This window comes from Mastomys coucha, unplaced genomic scaffold, assembly GCF_008632895.1.
Source record: "Mastomys coucha isolate ucsf_1 unplaced genomic scaffold, UCSF_Mcou_1 pScaffold17, whole genome shotgun sequence".
NCBI classification, from domain to species: domain Eukaryota; kingdom Metazoa; phylum Chordata; class Mammalia; order Rodentia; family Muridae; genus Mastomys; species Mastomys coucha.
In genome coordinates this window covers 21,327,628-21,348,337 of record NW_022196899.1, presented here as the reverse complement: position 1 = coordinate 21,348,337, position 20,710 = coordinate 21,327,628, and the positions used below count along the sequence as shown (strand labels likewise).

The following is a 20,710-nucleotide window of genomic DNA, read 5'->3' as shown; positions in this document are numbered from 1 at the left end:
CTCTCTCTCTCTCTGTCTCTGCCTCTCTGCCTCTCTCTCTCTCTCTGCCTCTCTCTCTCTCTGTCTCTGCCTCTCTGCCTCTCTCTCTCTCTCTGCATCTCTCTCTGCCTCTACCTCTGCCTCCATGAAGCACACCTTCTGAGTGCCTTTGTCTCCCTTTCCCATCGTCTTTTTTAGTACTAAGCTTCTGTATTTAGGTTGCTGTGGTATCAGGAGCAGCCATGCTAACCTTCACTGACGTGCACAGGGGACATGCTAAATGTTTAAGGGGATAAGCGTAGACACAGAGCCGCAACAAAAGCCCATCTTTATTTTTCCATGCTTCTAGGCTTTGGCAAGAGAATATGAGAAAAGTTTTTACTGTCTGCAATAAATGCCTTTACAAAGCCACAAACTGTAATTCCCATGGAGTGGAATTTCATACTCAAGCCTGTGGTTATATCCAAACTCACTCATTGAACAGATCTGTGCTGTAGAAATTTACTCTGCTATATCTCCAGATAAGGTTCTGTCTTTTTCATGTTATATTAATGCTCATCTTATTTCCTAAACCAGCACCTTCCCATATGTCCAAGGCATGCTATTAAATTTAGTTATTCTGTGTGTGTGTGTGTGTGTAAGTGTATCTGTCTGTACGTATGTGTGTATGTGTGTATGTGTGTGTAAGTGTATGTGTGTGTATGTGTGTGTGAGTGTGTGTGTATGTATATGTGTGTGTATGAGTATGTGTGAGTATGTATGTGAGTATGTGTGTGTGTTTATGTGTATGTGTGAGTGTGTGTGAGTGTGTGAGTATGTATGTGTGTGTGTGAGAACGTGTTTGTGAGAGAGTGTGTGTGTATGTGTGTGTGAGTATGTGTGTATGAGTATGTGTGTGTGAGTATATGTGTATGAGTATGTGTATGTGTGTGTAAGTGTATGTGTGTGTATGTGTGTGTGAGTGTGTGTGTATGTATATGTGTGTGTATGAGTATGTGTGAGTATGTATGTGAGTATGTGTGTGTGTTTATGTGTATGTGTGAGTGTGTGTGAGTGTGTGAGTATGTATGTGTGTGTGTGAGAGTGTGTTTGTGAGAGTGTGTGTGAGTATGTGTGTGTGAGTGTGTGTATGTGTGTGTGAGTATATGTGTGTGTGTGAGTATGTCTGTATGTGAGTATGTGTGTGTGAGTGTGTGTATGTGTGTGTGAGTATGTGTGTGTGTGTGAGTATGTCTGTATGTGAGTATGTGTGTGTGAGTGTAAGTACATGTGTGTGTATGTGTGTGTGTTTGAGTGTGTGTATATGTGTGTTTGAGTATGTATGTGTATGAGTATGTGTATGAGTGTGTGTATGTGTGTGTGTGTGTGTGTGTTTGAGTGTGTGTATATGTGTGTGTGAGTATGTATGTGTGTGAGTATGTGTATGAGTGTGTGTATGTGTGTGAGTACGTGTATGTGTGTGAGTATGTGTGTATGTGAGTATGTGTGTGTGAGTATAAGTATGTGTGTGTGTGGTGTGTGTGACAGAATGAGCATGGAGGCTAGAGAACACCTCATGAGAGTCAGTTCTCCCCTCCTAGCACATAGGTTCCAAGAACTAAACTCAAGTCATCAGGTTTGGTGACTCGATACGCCAAAGGATGGGACACCCTTATCATCTGAGTCTCAAGGCTTGCCTGTGTGCTTCTCACTGAATGCCAACCCAACCATGTGGCCACTGAGAAATCTGTCAGGCAGCTCAGCAATCTCTTTAGCTGTCTGGTAACATAACCACCAGGAGTGACTGACACACTCTGGGCCAGCATGAGATGTAGCAGCATCTCACTAAATTACAGTGAAGAGCCTGCCTGACCTGCCAGGCAGGAGGCAGGTGACAGGGAAAACATCAGGCCGGTGACTGAGGGTGAAGCGCAGTGGCTCATCCAGAGGAGACCTGAAGAGACATCAAACAGGGAAGCAGTGCCATTTCTCAGGCCTGCAGTTCATATAGACACATCTGTTCCCGAGGCTGACTATAAAAGGCCAGATCAAAGCAGGGACAAGGACAAGGGACAGAGGTGTCAAATGTCTTCTTGTCCACAGGCCGTTGCCATATTGCAGCAAATCCGACCTCTCCTCAGAGGCAGAGGGAAGGGTTCATAGATTGTGATCCCAGCTCTGAATAGATGAACTTGGGAAACTGTTCTGGAGCACAATGGGTCTGCCTGTTCCCAGCCTGGTTCACAATGCTGGGCCCAGGCTCTTTGTTTGTGTGGCTTCCTCCCTTTCACAGCTCCCCTCAGCGGGGGTCCAGGCTGGTGAGTTCAGGCCTTCTCTGCCAACACCCTCCCTTAAACTCTGATGTTGCTTAGGGTTCTTCTATCTCCTTTAGGTCTCTTGTCATTCCCACGGCGAGGGGAGTCTAGGAGACATTTGTAAACTTACACAAAGCTTCCCTCTTCCAACCCCACCATCCCTCTGTTCTCTTTCCTGGATACTCAGGACCCTCTAAATTCCCACACACATCTATTTCATCAAGTTCAAGTCGAATACGGCCTTGAATCTCAAAGTAGTCCTCTCCCTTAGCCTATGCGTAAAGCCTGAGTTGTGTTCTAATTTGAGCCACTGGCCCCACCATGCAATCAGGGGCCATGCCCTTCATTTTTATCCCCTCTCCTATATTTCATCTATGAAGTATAGTGAGGTTAGGACAACCCAAAACAAACTTATAGGAGCAAGAATGGATCTGGGACTCTGGTCATCAGTCTGCGCCTGGAGAGGAAACCTCAAACCCAGAGCCCCCATAAGCCTATGGGAAAGTGAGAGGCTTTGTGTTCCTAAGGACGTAGGAAGAATTAGGAATGGCTGCCTCTCACCCGTTGGTGTGAGTCACAGAAAAACAAATGGAGCACCTCCAAGCTTCTGTCAACTTAAGGAACTACGAACGTGCTGCAGAGTGTATACAGGACGCCAGCATCATTCTAGTGTCTGCTCACCTATACACGTACACCTGAGACTATAAGTGCTGACATCTGACCAGCTACAGGTCAGGCTGGTCGCCAACCAGGGAACAAAGCGAAAAACTGTGAATGGGATGGCGCTCTAAAACCATCTAAAATGGACGGCACCAAGACATCACCAAGGATACACAGAGGCAACGGCTATTAAAGGCTCAGTGTGGGAGCATTCTGGTGCCAGTCACAGCTACTTGGGGAGCTAAGGCAGGATAACAAACTTGAGACCAGACTGGGCTGTGCAATGAGACATATCTCAAGGACAAATTAAGGTTCAAGAGGAATACAGAGGCACGTGCCTGAAATCCCAGAGGCTAGAGGTGAGAGGCAGGAAGCTCAAGTTCAAGTAACTAGGGCAATAGAATACTCAAAATCGCCTGCAGTTTATGGTTTTACATCTCAATTCCTCTCTTCTCCAGGAAATTTTCATCAGCGTGGAAATGCTACGTGCTATGCTGCTGTATCTCCCTACGGTCCCATCAGCTGAGCTTATCCACGCAGAAACTGAAAAACACTGTACATCACAGCTGGTTTTTGCTGTTAGTCCTGACAAAATGATGGGATGGATATGCGGTGCTCGCCATTGTCACACTGTGAATGAACAACTGGGGGGGGGGGGATCCTCCTAGCAAACTCTCTGACTCATAAGCAAGGTGCTTAATGAACCAGTGGGTTCAGAGCTTTGCCTGGCTCCACATTTGTTTCATCCTTATGCTGAAAAAGAAACAGGGAGACATGCTTTCACCAGTTGTAAATGTCACATTGGCTATGGATGCGGGAGTTCAGCAAAACCCCAAACGGAGGTGACCTTGAGCTCCTGCCTGCATCTCCCAAGTGCCAGAATCATAGGCCTGTGCCAGTCAGAATGCCTGGCTGGAGATATCTGAAGTGTCATTAGCTAAAGAGAGTTGGGTCCCTTTGGGCCTTCTGAATATGAGACAACTCATAAGATCTGGCTGTAAGAATTTCGCCGTGGTGTTGAAATGGAAGCTGTAGCAATCAGGGGGTCATTTCTTTAATATGTTGATTTGTTCTTCTCATTCTGCATACTGCAAATGTGAGCACTGTTTAGCAACTGCGCCATGCATATTTTCCACATGACTAGGGTATTTCATAATCTCTTTCTGCTCTCACATCCCAATCATATGATGTATGATATACACATGCATAGACCGCTTGCTCTTCCCACTGAGTTCTGATTTTGGTGGCAGTCGTAGCGCTGGGTTTGAACCAAGCTCTAACCACTGAATTAAAGCCCCAGTACCTACAAACTCTTTCTGAATAAGGAACAGCTCTTTCTCAATTTGTCCTCCACTGCACTAGTTAAAAAAAATACTTGTAAAATCTTGTCAGTGAGCACTCAAGAGATAAAGGCTGGAGGACCACGGAGTTGAAGGCCAGATTAAAGTCTACAGAGTGAGTTCCAAAATAGACAGAAGTGCACAGAGAAACCCTGTCTCAAAAAATACCTGGGTGTGGCAGCACATACCTTTATTTCCAGCACTCACGAAGCAAAGGCATGATGATCTCTTTGAATTTTGAGAACCCTGGTCTACACAGGGAGATCCAGGACTCCATAGAGAGTGAGAGCTGGCCTCAAGACAAAGTTGACAGACAAAAATGCAGCATCAGCAAATGTTTGAGGAATCAGACTCAACTGTTGAGTACAAATAAGGTATTATCCGGTCTTCAGAGAGCAACGACGCATCTCCGGCAGTAAGAGTACAGTTGAAATGGCTGCTACTTGTCTTGGGAGGGACAAGGGACATTTAGTTCAACAGTCTCAGGACCGGAGTGGAGAGATTTGTAGACAAAGCAGGCAGGAGTCAGAAACAGATGCTCATAGAAAGCAGAATGGGGCTCAGCTCTGCCTTAAGTCACTGTTGAAAACCTTGGACCAGGCCTTTTCACTTTGAACTTCAATTTCCTCTTGTGTAACACCAGAGGTTGTGGAAAATGACAGAATCCTATAATTTCCCAAACACTCTTAAGAACTGGAATTCTTCAAAGCAGGACTGGAGAGGCAGCTTACCAATTATAGACAGTCCTGCTCTCAGAGTCTAGTTCCCCGCACCAGTGTCAGCCAGCTCACAACTGCCTGTAAATCCAGTTCTAGGAGATTCAACGCCTTCTTCCGCCCTCTGGGGGCATGTGATACACATATATCCATGCACTAAACACTTACACTTATAAAATGAAAATGAATTTATAATAATAGCAATAATAGTAACATTAAAAGAATCCCAAGTCGAAAGGCACTATAGCATGTGCAAACTGTCACTGATGGCAGATACCACCAAAAGACGGAATAAAGGCCAAGGATGGAGGGAGGCCCAGTCCACAGAAGAAGTTGTGTGGAGATGGCTGAGACTGGAGGCAGCTGCTGGAACCCTGAGAACTTCTGGGAAGCTCTCTAGAATGCCTCTCAGAGCAGCTCTCCTAGAGAAGGAAAGGGAGCAGCTATGCTCTCCCCTTGGTTAAAGGTGGCCCCATTTCCAAGTGTGGAGGGGAGTCCTATAGTGACACATCAGTAGCACTGTATGTGACTGCTAGGCATCTTCATAGAATTGGCTACTAGCAAGGGTGGGGACCAAGGGGGAATTTAAGAGGATTTGAAGGCACACACAAAGGAAAGCTACTTTGATGTGTTTGGGGGAAGTTGGTTATTTTGTTGGTTTGGTTTGGTTTGGTTTGGTTTGGTTTGGTTTTTTGAGACAGGGTTTCTCTGTGTAGCCCTGGCTGTCCTGGAATTCACTCCGTAAACCAGGCTGGCCTCGAACTTAGAAATCTGCCTACCTCTGCCTCCCAAGTGCTAGGATTAAAGGTGTGCACCACCACTGCCCGGCTTGTTTTGTTTTTGAGACGGTGTCTCATGTAGCCCAGGTTGGCTTTGAACTCATCATCTAGCCCAAGCTGGTACCTTAAATATCTGATGTTCTTGCCACTACTTCCCAAATGCTAGGGTTACAGGAGTGTGCCACGACACCTGGTTTATACAGTGCTAGGGACAGAATCCATGGCTTTGTGTGTGCTACGCACATGTTCTACCAACAGAGCTATATTCCTAGTCTTCCACAGAGAGTTTTAAACAGTCTTAAATAAACAAGAGTTATATAATGATCAATTGCTAGTAATCAACTTTCCAAGAAACTTAAGTATTTATGTGTACCTATATACAAATATCTACTGTAAAGATGCTCAGCTAAAAGAAACATAGCATAAAATTTCTGAATAATAAAATATAAAATAGTCTTCATTCTAAAGCTCATGAAGTGACTGATTCTAATGGGTCCTGTGAGGTTCTGCCAAACTCCTTTACCCATAGCCAAACTATGACAAAAGAAGGTTGCCATGTTTCCTTTTCAGTGTGATAGTGGACCCATGAAGCCAGGCACATTCCTGAACTCCCCTTGTTCACTACGCATCTTGCTTATGAACCAGAGAGTTTGCTAGAGGAACACCCCCTCGATTTGTTTAGTCACAGTGTGACAACTACAAGAACCACACATCCCATCAACATTATAGTCATCACCTCCTTAGGACTAACAACAGAAACCAACCAAGACTCGCAGTGTTTTTCAATTTCCACGTGGACACGTTCCCAGCAGGGCCACCAAGTTCAACTCACTGACAGTGGGGAGGCGCGCGGCAGTGCACAATGCCTTCACATGGACAAATAGACAAAAGTGTCCTCAGGAAAAGAGGGATTGACAGGATGTAAAATCATAATGCAGCAGGAAACTCTGTGTGTTTTATCATCTTTGGGGTAAATATAACCCATTTTGTATAACGTTAAGCCATCGCTGCATCTAAATCTTACTCATTCCTGAAAATTGAACACAGAGCCCCAGGAGCCCAGGATAACACTACAGTTATAGATTACTTTGGTAGCAACTATAGAACTGTTTTTTGAACAGAAGGCATTCTGATTAGTCTTTTGTCTCCTTTGACCCTTCCCTCGCTGTCACCTCCAGAAAGAAACCGGTCACCACATTTGCCGAAGGTGCACCAGAGGACTTCGTACTTGCCACCTTGGGCTCTTCTTCGGCACATCCTACATCTGGGTTTCACCGTCTCAATACTTTTTAACTGCTCTTCTGAAATCTCTTTCTTACCAAGCCAACTGGCATAACGCTGGGGCTGTCCAAAGGACAGGCATGGTTACGCTTGCTCACGGAGTCCAGAACCCAGAACACCTTAGCATAAACTTCCAGCTGTCAGGACTGGAGGGACAGGCAGCTCAGCAGATCAGAGCATCTGCTGCTCTTGCAGAGGACCTAAGTTCAGTTCTGCAGATCCAGGTCCAGCAACTCACAATAACCTGTAACTACAGCTCCGGGTGATCTGGTACAGTCTTCTGGCACCTGAACACATGAGATGTGCACATGTGTACACACGCACATACACTTGATTTTTGTTTTAACCCCTGTTCCTCCATTCTCAACTTTATCTGTGCCTAGTGGTTCCCTCCACTGAAGCAAACCTGTACCCCCGATGTTGTAGATCCTCCCTCTTCCATGAGTATTCCTAACGCCTCCTTTCTGAAAGAGCTGTCATCCCCTAAAAATGTCTGCCTTTGAGGCCTAGTTGACAGCTCTCTCTTCCGTCAAAGCTGCTAGCTATGCAATATCTGCTTATCTTCAAGCCCACTTCCCCATACCCCGCTCCCCTGCATGCCTGCAGTACTTAAGTGGCAGCATTTAATCTTTGAATCATGGTTATTGTTGTGTCGGCTTAGCCTCTTATCAGTGACTCTCATGTTGTAGGCCCCAGAACTGCAGCTGCAGCAGGATATGGGTACTTGTTCAAAATCCAGGTTCTCTGCCCAGATACTCTGGAACCATGAGTAATTCATCCCAGAGGCAAGGGTGAATCACAACAGCGCTAGCTGAGTTTCCAGATGAGCTGGGGGTCACACTAATTTAGCTGCAAACCTAAAGCTAGAAATCTAATTATCCCAGCTACAAACCAGCATTATTCTCCACCTTGCCCACAGTTTTGTTTGTTGGTTGGTTGTTTTAGACAGGGTCTCACTATGTATCTCTGGCTGTCCTAGAACTCCATCTGTAGACCAGGCTGAACTCAAACTCAAAGAGCTCTGCCAGCATCTGCCTCCTGAGTGCAGAAACTAAGGGTGTACACCACCATACCAGGCTGTAATTTCTAGTACTAATTTAGGACCAACTGAATATATGCATAGACTGAACTAGAGAGTGACATACTGTACACTTACTAAAGATGGTCATTGACCACTTGTGACTCCCAAAGGATGAACTACCTGATTTGGCCAATAGGCTTATGAGAGATGCCCTTCTTGTCTGAATGGAGACACTGCAAGAATTGAAGAATAATTGGCCACTGATTATTCTTAATCTTTAGACTTCTCAAAGCATTCACTATAAAAAAAAATTTTTTAAAGTAAATGATGTTCCTAGAAGGATTTTAGAGACAAACTCTGGTTGTCTTTTTATTTTTATATTTATCATTATTGTAATTGTTGTTGCTGTATATCAACAGGGTAGGGAGAGAGAGAGAGAGAGAGAGAGAGAGAGAGAATACTATGGTGGCGGTTTGGGGATGGTGGGAGCACAACCCCACCCCCATACCCCTGAGAGCTGCTGATTTCCTACTACAGTCAGATCCAAGGGTTGAACTCAAGTCCCCAAGCTTGTGAAAAGCAAATACCATTAACCATGGAGCTATCTACTGGCCCTATATCTGATTTCTTGAGATAGGATATTATGCTTCATAGTAGTAATTGAGGTTGGCCTTGAACTCTTAATGCCCCAGCGCCCTCCTCTGCAGTGCTGCTATTACAGGAACTAACTGCCTTTCCTGACCCAGAATGTAAATACAGAAGCTAAAGAGGTGATTCAACAGGTACACTTGGCGCGCTTCCAAAAGACCCCAGTTCGAGTCCCATTACCCACCCAGAGGCTCACAACTGTCTGTAATTACATTTCCAAGGGATCCAATACCCTCTTCTGGCCTCTGCAGGCATCAGGCTTGATATATAGGCACACGGTACACAGATGTACATGCAGGCAAAACACCAATTCACATAATTTCTTAAATTTGGGTACATACAGTATGGATATCTTTTTTAAATGTTTTAAAATTGCATTTCTTTATCTAGCTAGTTCCTGTGTGGGGACCATGGCATGTCATATATGTGGAGGTCAACATACACTTTTCAGAAGTCGGGGGGGGGGTTGTTTTTGTTTTTGTTTTTGTTTTTGTTTTCAAGACAGGGTTTCTCTGTGTAGTCCTGGCTGTCCTGGAACTCACTCTGTAGACTAGGCTGGCCTCGAACTCAGAAATCCACCTGCCTCTGCCTCCCAAGTGCTGGGATTAAAGGTGTGCGCCACCACTGCCCAGCAGAAGTCAGTTTTGTTCTTCCACCATGCAGGTTCTGGGGACCAAAGTGAGGTGACTAGTCTTGGTGGCAGGTGCCTTTACCTGCCGGGCCATCTCCATGATCCTATATCTTTCATTTGAATGTATATTTTTAGCCAGCTTTGACCAAAGTGATGGTTAATATTGATGATAGACTTGACAGGATCTGTATAATCAGGCAGGACAAAGGCCTCTGGGCATGCCTGGATTTTGTGAATTCCCTAGGGAAGCTCCTCTCTAATAGGGGTGGCATCAGCCCATTGGCTGGGGTCCCAAGCTATATGAAAAAGGAGAAAGTAGGCTGAGCCCTAGTGTCTCTCATGCTGTGCCTCCTTGCTGTGGACGGAATAAGCCCAGTGGCCACAGTGACACCTCCCCTCAAGGCCAGCCTGTATCCTCAAACTAAATTAAACCCCTCCTTCCTTAAGTTGCTTTGTCAGACATTCCGTCCCACCAACAAGAAAGGTAACCAGAGAGGCAGGCAGATTTCTGAGTTCAAGACCAGCTTGGTCTACAGAGTGAGCTCCAGGACAGCCAGGGCTACACAGAGAAACCCTGTCTTGAAAAAAAAAAAAAAAGTAACCAGTATATGCCAGTATCTTACTACTGGGAAAGGTGCTGCCATACACCACCATGAATAACATTTTTAAACTTCTCGTTTATTCTGGGTCTCTTATGTAAAGTGGACTGAATCTGGATAAATTTATTCATCTTCCTTCCATTGTTAAACTATTTGAGAAGCTTATTCCTTCTTAATTGCCATCCTTCCTCAAATGTGTCAGAAGGCCGTCATTTTCCATGACTCATTTGTCAGACAACAGATAAATATAAACATCACTGATTCCTGAAGGAGACTTTTAAAACTAAGGAAGACACTCTCTGGCCACCAAATCAAGATAACACAAGCAACACTAGCCCCTTACATAATCAGAATGGTAGGAAATGGAGTTGGACAGAAACAAAGTAAACAGATCCAAATGCTGTAGAAGATCATATGGAGATAAATAATGACCCAGTGCCCAGGTATCAAAGTCCTTTAAATGTCTGCTAAAGTAACTCTCCACCCAGACCTGTGCCACTAAGCAATGGGCTGAATTTTTACCATCAGCGTCTGTCAGGGGCACAACTCCAGGCCTGTCCTCCGAGGGGAAGAAGATCCAGAGTGTCTGAGGGGCTCAAGAGCCAGGTCAGGGCCTGAAGAGCTGGGTTAGCTACAGGCCTTACTGGAGTGTTGATGCCGTCTTGTGCCCTATCAACTCTGAGAGCTGTAGCCACAGGGACCACAGACCAGATGAAACCCAGACATTTAAATACAACTTCTGGGGCTGGCAAGATGGCTCAGCGGATAAGAGCACTGACTGCTCTCCCAGAAGGTCCAGAGTTCAAATCCCAGCAACCACATGGTGGCTCACAACTACCCGTAATGAGATCCGAAGCCCTCTTCTGGTGCGTCTGAAGACAGCTACAGTGTACTTATTCATAATAATAAATAAGCCTTAAAAAAAAAACAAAACTCTGGTATTATAAATACAACTTCTGACCTCCTCCTGGACCACTTTGGCTTATGTGCTATGACAAAGAAATAAGATAATGTTCATTACTTCTAGAAGACAGGATGAAGCTCAGTTGATAGAGTGCTTGCCGAGAATACACAAAGCTTTGAGTTCAATCTCCAATCCACACAAACCAGGTGTGAAGATAGTACCCCTGTAGTGCTAGCACTGAGGAGCTAAAGGCAGGAAGATCAGAAGTTCAAGGTCATTATTCACAATATATAAGTTCAAGGCCATCCTGAGGCTCATAAGACCATGCAATAATTAATGATAATAAAGATAACAAAAATAATCATGGCTAGGTATTCCTGCTCACCAAACACATGGCCATCTTGCTTTCAGAAGACTCACACACTCCCTGAGTCCTTGGACCTAGGAAGAAGTCATCAATAATATTAAGAAATAACTTGGGGGTTGGAGAGATGGCTCAGCAGTTAAAAGCATTGACTGTTCTTCCAGAGGTCCTGAGTTCAATTCCCAGCAACCACATGGTAGCTCACAACCATCTGTAATAGCATCTGATGCCCTCTTTTGGTGTGTCTGAAGACAACAACAGTGAACTCATATAAATGAAGTAAAAAAATAAATCTTTTAAAAACAAAAGAAAAAAGAAAGAAGCAGGAAAGAATTTTAGCAGGAGTTGGTGATATTGCTTACTAGTAGAAATCTTGCCTGCCTGAATTTCACCCTAACACACACACACACACACACACACACACACACACACACACACACGAAGAATTCAAATAAAATTGTTTAACAGTACAAGATAACTAGATAAAATAGTCCTAGAGAGGATCCCAAAGCATGAGATAAATAGCATTAGTTCATACCACTTAAATAATTGAATCAATAAATAAGTGACTTCAAGAGACAAATCTCTTATGCACAAAATTCTAAATTCCAGTAGCTACTCACCTTACTAAGAAGAGTCCAGAGTCCAATAACTCTTTGCCCCAAATGTGACTGCTCTCACAAGCTGTGTAGACTGGACATGGCAGGAAAAAATGGTACAACAGAAAGAGCTGCAGACCCTTCTTCAGGCAGACAATCGAGGCAATAGCCCTCATAAGTCAGTCTGCCCATGTGCCTCTTGTTATGAGTCAAGGGAATGGCACTTCACCTCTGTGGTTTCCTTCCCCAAACCCATAATCCCAGGCTGTTCATAAGAAATCATCAAGAAACCCAAACGATGGACATTCAGCCAGACACCTTGTCTAAGACTCTTCTAAACTGCCAAAGTCATCAGAACCAAGGGAAGTCAGAGAACAGGAGAGCTCCAGGCACAAGAGAAGGTTGTACTACATTACAAACTGTGAGGTGGCATCCTCGTTAAGATACAAGTGTAGCAAAACCCAATTAGGAGCAAATAATGAACCTAATAATACAGCATGAGCTTTAGCTTGTAATGAGATACAAGCGGATGGACCTGGTGCTGTTTGTATGTTGATGCTAATTCCACTCTCCTGGGAGGGGCTGCAGACGAGGAGCAGTCACTGTACTCAGGTGACTTCTTCTGAACCAATCCCCTAATGAATAGAGGAGCCAATCACTGGGCAAGTAGGAGGGACTTCCAGGTTGAACAGAGGAAGAGAGGAAGCAGGAGAGAGTTAGGTCCTTTGGATGGGGATAGCGTGAGGACAAGATGTAGCTATGAGTGTCTCCCCGTTTCAATGGCGGATCCATCAGGATTCGCCACCGGAGGATTTAAATTTAATAAGGCTTACAAGATTAGGATTTTAGTTGCCGCTCCCAGCAATTGACTTACTATCATTTCTGAACTAAGTTTGTGTTGTATCTTCCTTTACGCGGCCGCTTATCTGGGTTCAAGAGAGAAAGGTACGGGTTGGGTGGCAAAGTGTGAGTTTGCCTGAGGTCCACCACAAAGGCCATGGGGGATTTGAAGCACAAGGCTGTCGTGGTAGCAACCTGCCTGTAGGAACTTAGTGAGCTAGGTGGAGAGATTTGGGAGCACTGAGTCAGAATCTCCATGAGATAAAACAGGTTGGCCATTTCCCACCAGCACGTGACTGGCCAGACCGCCAGGTCAGAGAGTAGCAGGGCGTAATGCAGGAACGTGATGGCTCTTTTTTAAATATTTATCGAAACATGTACCATGTACCAAAGTACAGCTTTAGTAACAGAGGGTCCGGACAATGTGTGGCTAATACAATTCTTCAACCATGTATCCAGAGAAGTCAAAAGGTTCATATACCTCCTATGTTCTTTTGGGGGACATTCTCTACCACCTCCATGGCTTGTCTGTAATTCTAAAGCAAACACAATTTTTAATGTATATAAAATTGTATTTAAAAATAATTTACATAGTATTATTGTGTGTATGATGAGGTCTCACTTTACTGTAACTTGGAATAGGCAATAATCCCACTCTCTTTTTTTGTTTGTTTGTTTTTTGTTTTTTCGAGACAGGGTTTCTCTGTGTAGCCCTGGCTGTCCTGGAACTCAAGTCTGTAGACCAGGCGGGCCTGGAACTCAGAAATCCGCCTGCCTCTGCCTCCCAAGTGCTGGGATTAAAGGTGTGCGCCACCACCGCCCGTAAATAATCCCACTCTGAGGAGAGCCATCACCTCCCAAAGATGCCACCAGTTCATATCACCCTAGCCCTGAGGGTAGGGATTTCAACACATCAGTTTTAGGGGAAAATAAATATTGACACCATAATATTGTTTGAAAGCAACAATGTTACTGTCAGGTCAAACAAAATGCCAACCTACTTCCGAAGATCTACACAATTCAGTCCTGGCTTCCAATGTATGCGTGCGGGTGTGTTGGGCCCTCGACTGTCACAGCACTGTCACAACATCAACAGCGTCAGACTCCACTACCAAGAACTGTCCCAACCAGTTAGAAAAACCTTTCCTGTTTCAAGTCATTTCACACAATTTGTGTTGGGCTGAATGCAGAGCCATTCTCAGCCACATGCAGCCCAAGGGCCAGAGGTTAGACACACATGCAAGTTCTAGACTGCCTTAGACTCGGTACCATCCAATGGGCACTCTTGGCACCAAACACTGTGTTTGGCAGAGTCCCCAATGCCAGCATGAGCAGGGACCCCTCTGAATATAGGATGAAGGCTTTCATTGTAACCTATCAACCTTGCTAGCAACAGATCTGCAGAAATGACCTCATTGTTAGACAACCCTATCCTATTTCTTTCATTGAGGGCGAGTCAGGACACACATATTTCTAGCCTCCTGGTAGTTCATAAAGTGAGAGATGGCTTTCTGGCCTGAAGCATCCCAACAACAACAACAACAACAACAACAAAATAACACTATTAGAATACAAAAAAAGAGGGAAAGTACCCAAATCTGTCACATTTACTTCACACTGCTTTCAGTTTGCTCAATCCATTCTGACACAGATGACTCACCCACGGGACAAACAGATGCGACTGAATCAAATCCTTGTGAGTCTTTGGCCAATGAAAGGCGACAGTCACAGAGAAAGTCTCAGGTTTCCTTTCTTGTTTATTGACAGCAGCACTTGTTCTAATGTGTGGTGGTTTCTCCACACTGAGCATCTGTGAAGGCAGAGAAGAAAAATGAGAGAAACTGATAAGTGGCTTGGGAAGCAAGGGTTAAGACCAACGTTGAACACATTTAATCACATGCGGGCAGGGTCAATTACCAAGTCCCTAATGAACACCTACGAAGTAGCAGGCACACACACCTGCTCTCATGGAGCCCAAGTTCTTGTGTAGAAATGACTTGGCGTTGAAATGAGCCAAAGCAAAAGGCTAAAAATCAGGGGAGGCAATGGACAGATTAACCGGGGATAAGGCAGTAGGCAGCTTTTAGCGTCCAGGGACACAACATTTCACCATTTTGTCATTGTCGTGGAAGATGAAAAGGCAAGTCATACAGACAACTGGGGGAGAGATTTCCCGGTCGGCACAGCGCACAAACCGAAGAACACTCCTGGCCATCCCAGTGGAAAGGAGGAAGGTTATATATAGTACATCGCGAACTGCGTAGTGACATCCTAGAGAGGATACAGAGCTGCACTGCCACAAAGTCAAAATCAGCTTCGGCCCAGCACAGGCAGAAGGGAATGTAAACCCAGCCCTCCTCCCTCCCCAGCTACTCCTTGGTACCTTAGGGAGACAGGTATGTGCCAAAGAAGAAAGTCTGAGGGGCAAGGCTTGGCACTAGTTAGAGGACAATACACAAAACAACAGCTTCTTGTTAAGTTTCTCATGACCAGGATTGATGTGTAAACATTAAAAACCAAGGCTATCCAGCAAGGTGGCCAGGGTCCAGCAGCTGATGCTGAGCAAGGCACACAGGTACAGGGTCCTTCTTGGGAAGAACCCTCAGGAAGGCTCAAGCAGGTTCTGAGTGATGGCCAAAGTCTCAAGAAAACTTACGCAGTACTCGCTGGAGTCCCATTCACCGCGCCCTCCCCACCCCCCCAAGAATCCCCATGGGTGCGCCATAGGACTTTGAGGAATCTCGGTGATTTCTTTACCAAGACTTAGAAATGCTGTGTTGGAGAAGAGCTCCTCCCAGAGCGGGGACAGGTCAGAAGCATCCTATTTCTACAAAAATAAAAATGATAGGATTGAGGGGTAAGCTGGAGGGAGGGGAAGGGAAGCCTACCATAGTCCGTGCCAGTTTTCACGGTATACATCTTTCTACCGTAGCTAATGTCAAGGTGCCCATATGACATCACTACGGGACATGCAGCTTGGGAAGACAAATGTAATACATGTCTAGCACTCCTGCTACACAAAAACAACACATACAATTTCAAATGAAAGAGAGCAATGAGTGTAATAACCAATAAAAGGGGTGTTTTTAAAAAATATTAGCCCTTGTTGTCCAAATTAATTTAGAAAATTTAAAATCTCAGAAATTTTGATTTTTTTTTTGTTTTTTGTTTTTTAATGTGTGTGGTGTTTGCCTGCGTGCATCTCCATGCATCGTGTGCACGCAGTGCCCATGGAGGCCAGAAGAGAGCACTGGATCCTCTAGAACTGGAGTTACAGACAGTTGTGAGCTGCCCTGGGGCGCTGGTGGCTAGGAGAGGAGCCAGGGTTCTTAACCTCTGAGCCGTTAGGTCAGCCTCGGAAATCTTGACTTGTCTTTTTAGATAATGGCACACTTTCACAATTAGTTCATCAAATACCTGAGAATGTAAAAGCCAGCTCTCAGGATGAACCAATTCTGTCAGTTATAAAACTGTCACTATAAATTAGATGTAGTGACATGTCTGTAGTCTCAGCTCTTGGAAGGAGGATGCAGGAGACTCCTGAGTTTAAAGTCACTCTCAGCTGCAGTGAGTTCAAGGCCCATATGAGACCATAAGAAATCATTATTATAGGATACTATAATAAATATGTTCTCGTATACATTTTTATTTCCTTTGGATTATTTCCATTTATATTCCCTGAATCAAAATACTTGCCTGTGTTACATTGCCAAGTTACTTTGTGAAATGATCATATGGATTCTATTCGGGCACAAAATATAAGAGTAGTTTCTGTTTTCATTTAGGTTTGTTGACCTAAGGAAGAAATCATATTTAAAAGTCATCTTAAAGGGAAATAAATACTATTTGTTCTATCAAAACCATTGAAAACCAAAGGCAGTGGTTTTTTTTTTTTCCTTGCCATCTTTGTGTCTCGTCTTCTTGTCTGAACTGTAACACGGGGAAAGCCACACTCTTGCGTCTGCCCTGGATTCAGTGCTCCAGGGGAAGGATGGCAGGAGTAGGGTGGGAGCAGGAGTGAAGAAGGCCCTGTAATGAGCATAGGAAAGCACGCCTTTCGACTTAGTCAGGATTGCCACTAGACCCAAGGCTGCACCTGATCACCAGAACTCAGTGACAGCCCTCACTCAAGATAACCGGCGTCTTAATTAGGATTTCCATTGCTGCGACTGCAATGGAACACCATGACCGAAAAGCAAGTTGGGGAGCAAAGGGTTGATTTGTCTTACACTTCCATCCTTGGAGGAACTCGGGACAGGAACCCAAACGCTAGGACACAGAGGCAGGAGCAGACACAGAGGCCTTGGAAGAGTGCTCCTTCCTGGTTTGCTCTTTAGGGCTTGCTCAGCCTGCTTTCTTAAAGAACCCAGGGCCTCCAGCCCAGGCAGAGCATCAGCCACAATGGGCCGGGGCCCTCCCCCATCAATCGCTAATTGAAAAAAATGCCTCACAGCTGGATCTCATGGAGGCAATTTCCCCAACTGTGGCTCCTTCCCCTATGATGACTCTAGCTTGTGTCAAGGGGACACACAAAACCAACGAGTACAACCACAGTCCATGATGCCCACTGGACACTATACAAGCGGAGACCAAGAGCAATGTTCTGCTCTGCACATCTGGAGAGACTTGCCCTGGGAGTCTCCCCCTAGGATCCTGACCCTTGAATCAGAGACTTCCGTTAGAGACTGGGCCTGACCAGGTGAGCCCAGGTGAGCAGCCTTGGGGATTTAGGGTTAGGACTGTAGTTAGGGATTTAGAGTGTGAGCCTTGGGTGATGACCCTCGGCATAATAAAGTATAACTTTTCTTATGCCAACTTCGTGTATCTACCTTCTTGCTCGAGATGGGTGCCCTCACCCGTTCCGGGGACAGCACAAACAGGTTTGCTCCCTGATGGAGCTTGTCTCCCACCCAGGAAGCCCTGGGCTCAATCTCCAGTACTGCCATCCTCCTGTCCCCAGAACCAAATAAAACCAACCCCAGCCGGTGTTGTGCTGCCTTATATATCGGATTTCATAGAAGAGATCACTTGTGACAGGCATTCTTAGGTGATGAAAAGAGTAGTCACTGTGGATGCTTGGACACAAGACTAGTCAGGGTCTTTTTCCTTTTCTTTTTTTCAACTACAACATTTCTGCCTCAAACCCTCCCATATACTTCCTGTTCCCTTTCAGATCCGCTCCTTGCTATTGCATGTGAGTACATATGTACATATGTATTCCTAAATATAGCCTGCTGGGTCTGTGTGGTGTTACTTGTAAGTCCTTTTTCAGGTCTGGTCATTGACACTGTACACCAGTTGCTTCCCCTCTCCTGGAGAAAGCCACACCTCTCACTTCTGTTTCCTTCAGTTGCCTGAAGTTCTTTGAGGTGTCGTGGGCTCCCCCGCTACACATACTTTCTCCTGTCTTCGGCTATACAGGTCATGTTTAGGCAGTGATGTTGGGGAAAGGTTTATGGGTGAAGCTTCTGACATTTGATTGGCGACGTAATCTCACTGAACATACCCTGGTCTTAGAATCTTTCTGTCCCCTCTTCTACAATGTTCCCTGAGTCTTCGATACGGGAATTGTTTTATAGACGGACCTGTTGGGATTGGGCTCCACAACTCTGCATTCTGATTGGTTGTAGTTTTCTGTGGCGGTCTCTGTCTGTTGCAAAGAGAAATTGCCTTGATGAGGTATGAAGACTACGCTTATCTGTGGGTAAGTTGATAGGTTCTTAGGGATTACACTGGCTTAGTGAAATTGTGGTTTGTGTGTCACGCTCTCCATGGCTTCATCGGCACTGGGTAGTTAGCTGGGTTTCCAGTACCAGGCATGGTTTCCCTCTTGTTGACTAGGTCTTAAGTCCAGTGAGAGAGCTGTTGGTTATGGTTCAGGTCCTTTCCAGTCTACACTTCCATCCATGATCTGTGTGTATTGTCCACAAGCCTCTAAAGCTGATATTGCCTAACACAAATGAAGGCCTGAGGACCATCCCTAGCACTGCATCAACCAGGGTTTGGAGGCACAGGGATCAAAAATCCATGGTCGTCCTCAGCTATATAGAGTTCAAGCATGAGGACCTGCGTTGAGATCCCTAGCACCCATGTTAAAGAAGCTAGGCCTGGGGCCTGGGGAGAGGGATCCCAGGTTAAGAACATTTTACTGCCCAATCAGAACCGGAGTTCAGATTCCATACAGTAAGTCAGGCACCCCACACATTCCTGTAACACCAACTGCAGGGATGAGGGGTGGGGTGTAAGCTGCCAGAGTTTCCCCCAGAGCTTACTGGCTTCCAGCCTCGGTAAGAAAATACAGGTGCCAGTTTCAGCGAGGGGCCCTGCTTCAAAGGAACAGGGAGACAGGGGATGAGAAGGACATCAGCTCCCTGGTCTAGCCTCTACTCCCCCTCACAGATGTAAACAAACACACACAAACACACACACACACACACACACACGTGGGGATAAACTTATACACACACATTACATCACAAGTTAATAAGTAAATCTTTAAGCACTCATGCCTGTAAAGGCAGTTCTAGAGGACAAAACCAGGCAGGTCTTAGAAGCTCTCTGGCCGGCTGGCCTAACCAAACTGATGGGCTTCAGGCTTAGTGAGAGACCTGGTCTCAAAGTAAGGCAGAGAATGATAGGACACCAAACATCCTTCCCCAGTGCGTACACATACACATAAGCCACACGCAAAGAGCATACTTCTAAAATGTATAGTATTGCCGGGGGACTCTTCTCTTGTTTAAGATAATGCTAAAAATGTGAAGAGAGGTTTTTTTCAACATACCATGAGCTAGCTCACTCTTAACCAACAATACATTTTACTGTTGTTTTTTTTTTTTTTCTAATCTTGAAAACACATTTGTCTGTATGTATACACACTGGGAAACAGCAGTGAATTTTGATCCTTCAATTAAATGCTATGATATCTTTATGAAAGAAGAAAAATTAAGTGGGGCTTGGTGGTACACACATGAAATCCTTGCTCTTGAAAGGCAGAAGTAAGAGGGGAGCCACATGTTTGAAGACGGCCTGGGCAACATGGTAACAGTCTCTCTCTCAAAAAACAAAAATAAAAAACCCAAATCACGAGGCTAAGGTCAACACACAAACTCTAAAATTGCAATTATCAAAGACACGTGGCTCCCTGTCTTCAGTGTGGCCAGCTCTGCTGCTAGAACCTTCTCTCTGACTCCCGCCATAAGAGGGAGTCTCATAGGATCCCACTCTCACCAAGAGCTTCCTAGCACACAGCTAATGTCAGCTGAGCCCATACATCACAGGGCCACAGTCCACTATAGCACAAACTCCACTGGGCTTGCTGCTTTTTTTCCATGAGTGTGTCTTCTGCCAGATTACTGTGTATAACCCAGGAGAAACTAGCATTTCCAATGTCCTGTCTATGTTCCAGGCCCTAAACACTGCCCACACGCTGTTTTCTACACTTCCTGAGAAGGTTATGAGATAGCTCCTATTTTAACGTCACTAAAAGATGGGGAAACTGAGGCATGTATGAACTGAGTTTGGAGAGTCCCTAAGATCCAACTCCATACCCACTGGCTATCAGAGCTTACAGCCATTGCTTCTTTTTGTGAGGATGCCAAGAGCCCAGTGGTGCCTGACAAGTCACCCAGATGTGCCCTGCATGTCAGCTTTCCCAGCCAGGATGCTGGCAGCTTTGGGCTTGGTGACACTGGCTACCTGTGCCTACATTATGACATTTACCATCTTTGGGCTGGCAAGATGGTCAATGGACTGAACTCATAGCCCTGAGCTCCTACAACAGTGCTTTGATCCACCTATCATCCATCCCCCCCAACCCAAAAAAGGAGATAACCAACTCTCCAAAGCTTCATGACTTCCACATGCATGCACATGCAGGAAAACACACACATATATGCGCACACACATGCACACACTAATAAAACATTTACCATCATCAATGCCTTAACAGGCAGTTTTTCTTGCTCAGGATAATAGTATCTGGCTGGGTTTCTGACACATCCCTCTCGCCTCTAAAAAAATTTATATGTATAAAATTATATATATATATATATA

At 45.1% G+C, this 20,710-nt stretch overlaps 1 protein-coding gene across 2 annotated transcripts in view; it reads right to left on the bottom strand.

The window, feature by feature from the left end:
* Pld1 (phospholipase D1) overlaps positions 1-20,710 on the bottom strand; it is a 208,772-nt gene that overhangs the window by 180,345 nt on the left and 7,717 nt on the right. For both annotated transcript variants that reach the window (XM_031376479.1, XM_031376480.1), the window contains exon 2: positions 14,316-14,465. The gene's annotated coding sequence lies outside the window, so the exon portion shown is untranslated. The remainder of the gene's footprint in view (positions 1-14,315; positions 14,466-20,710) is intronic.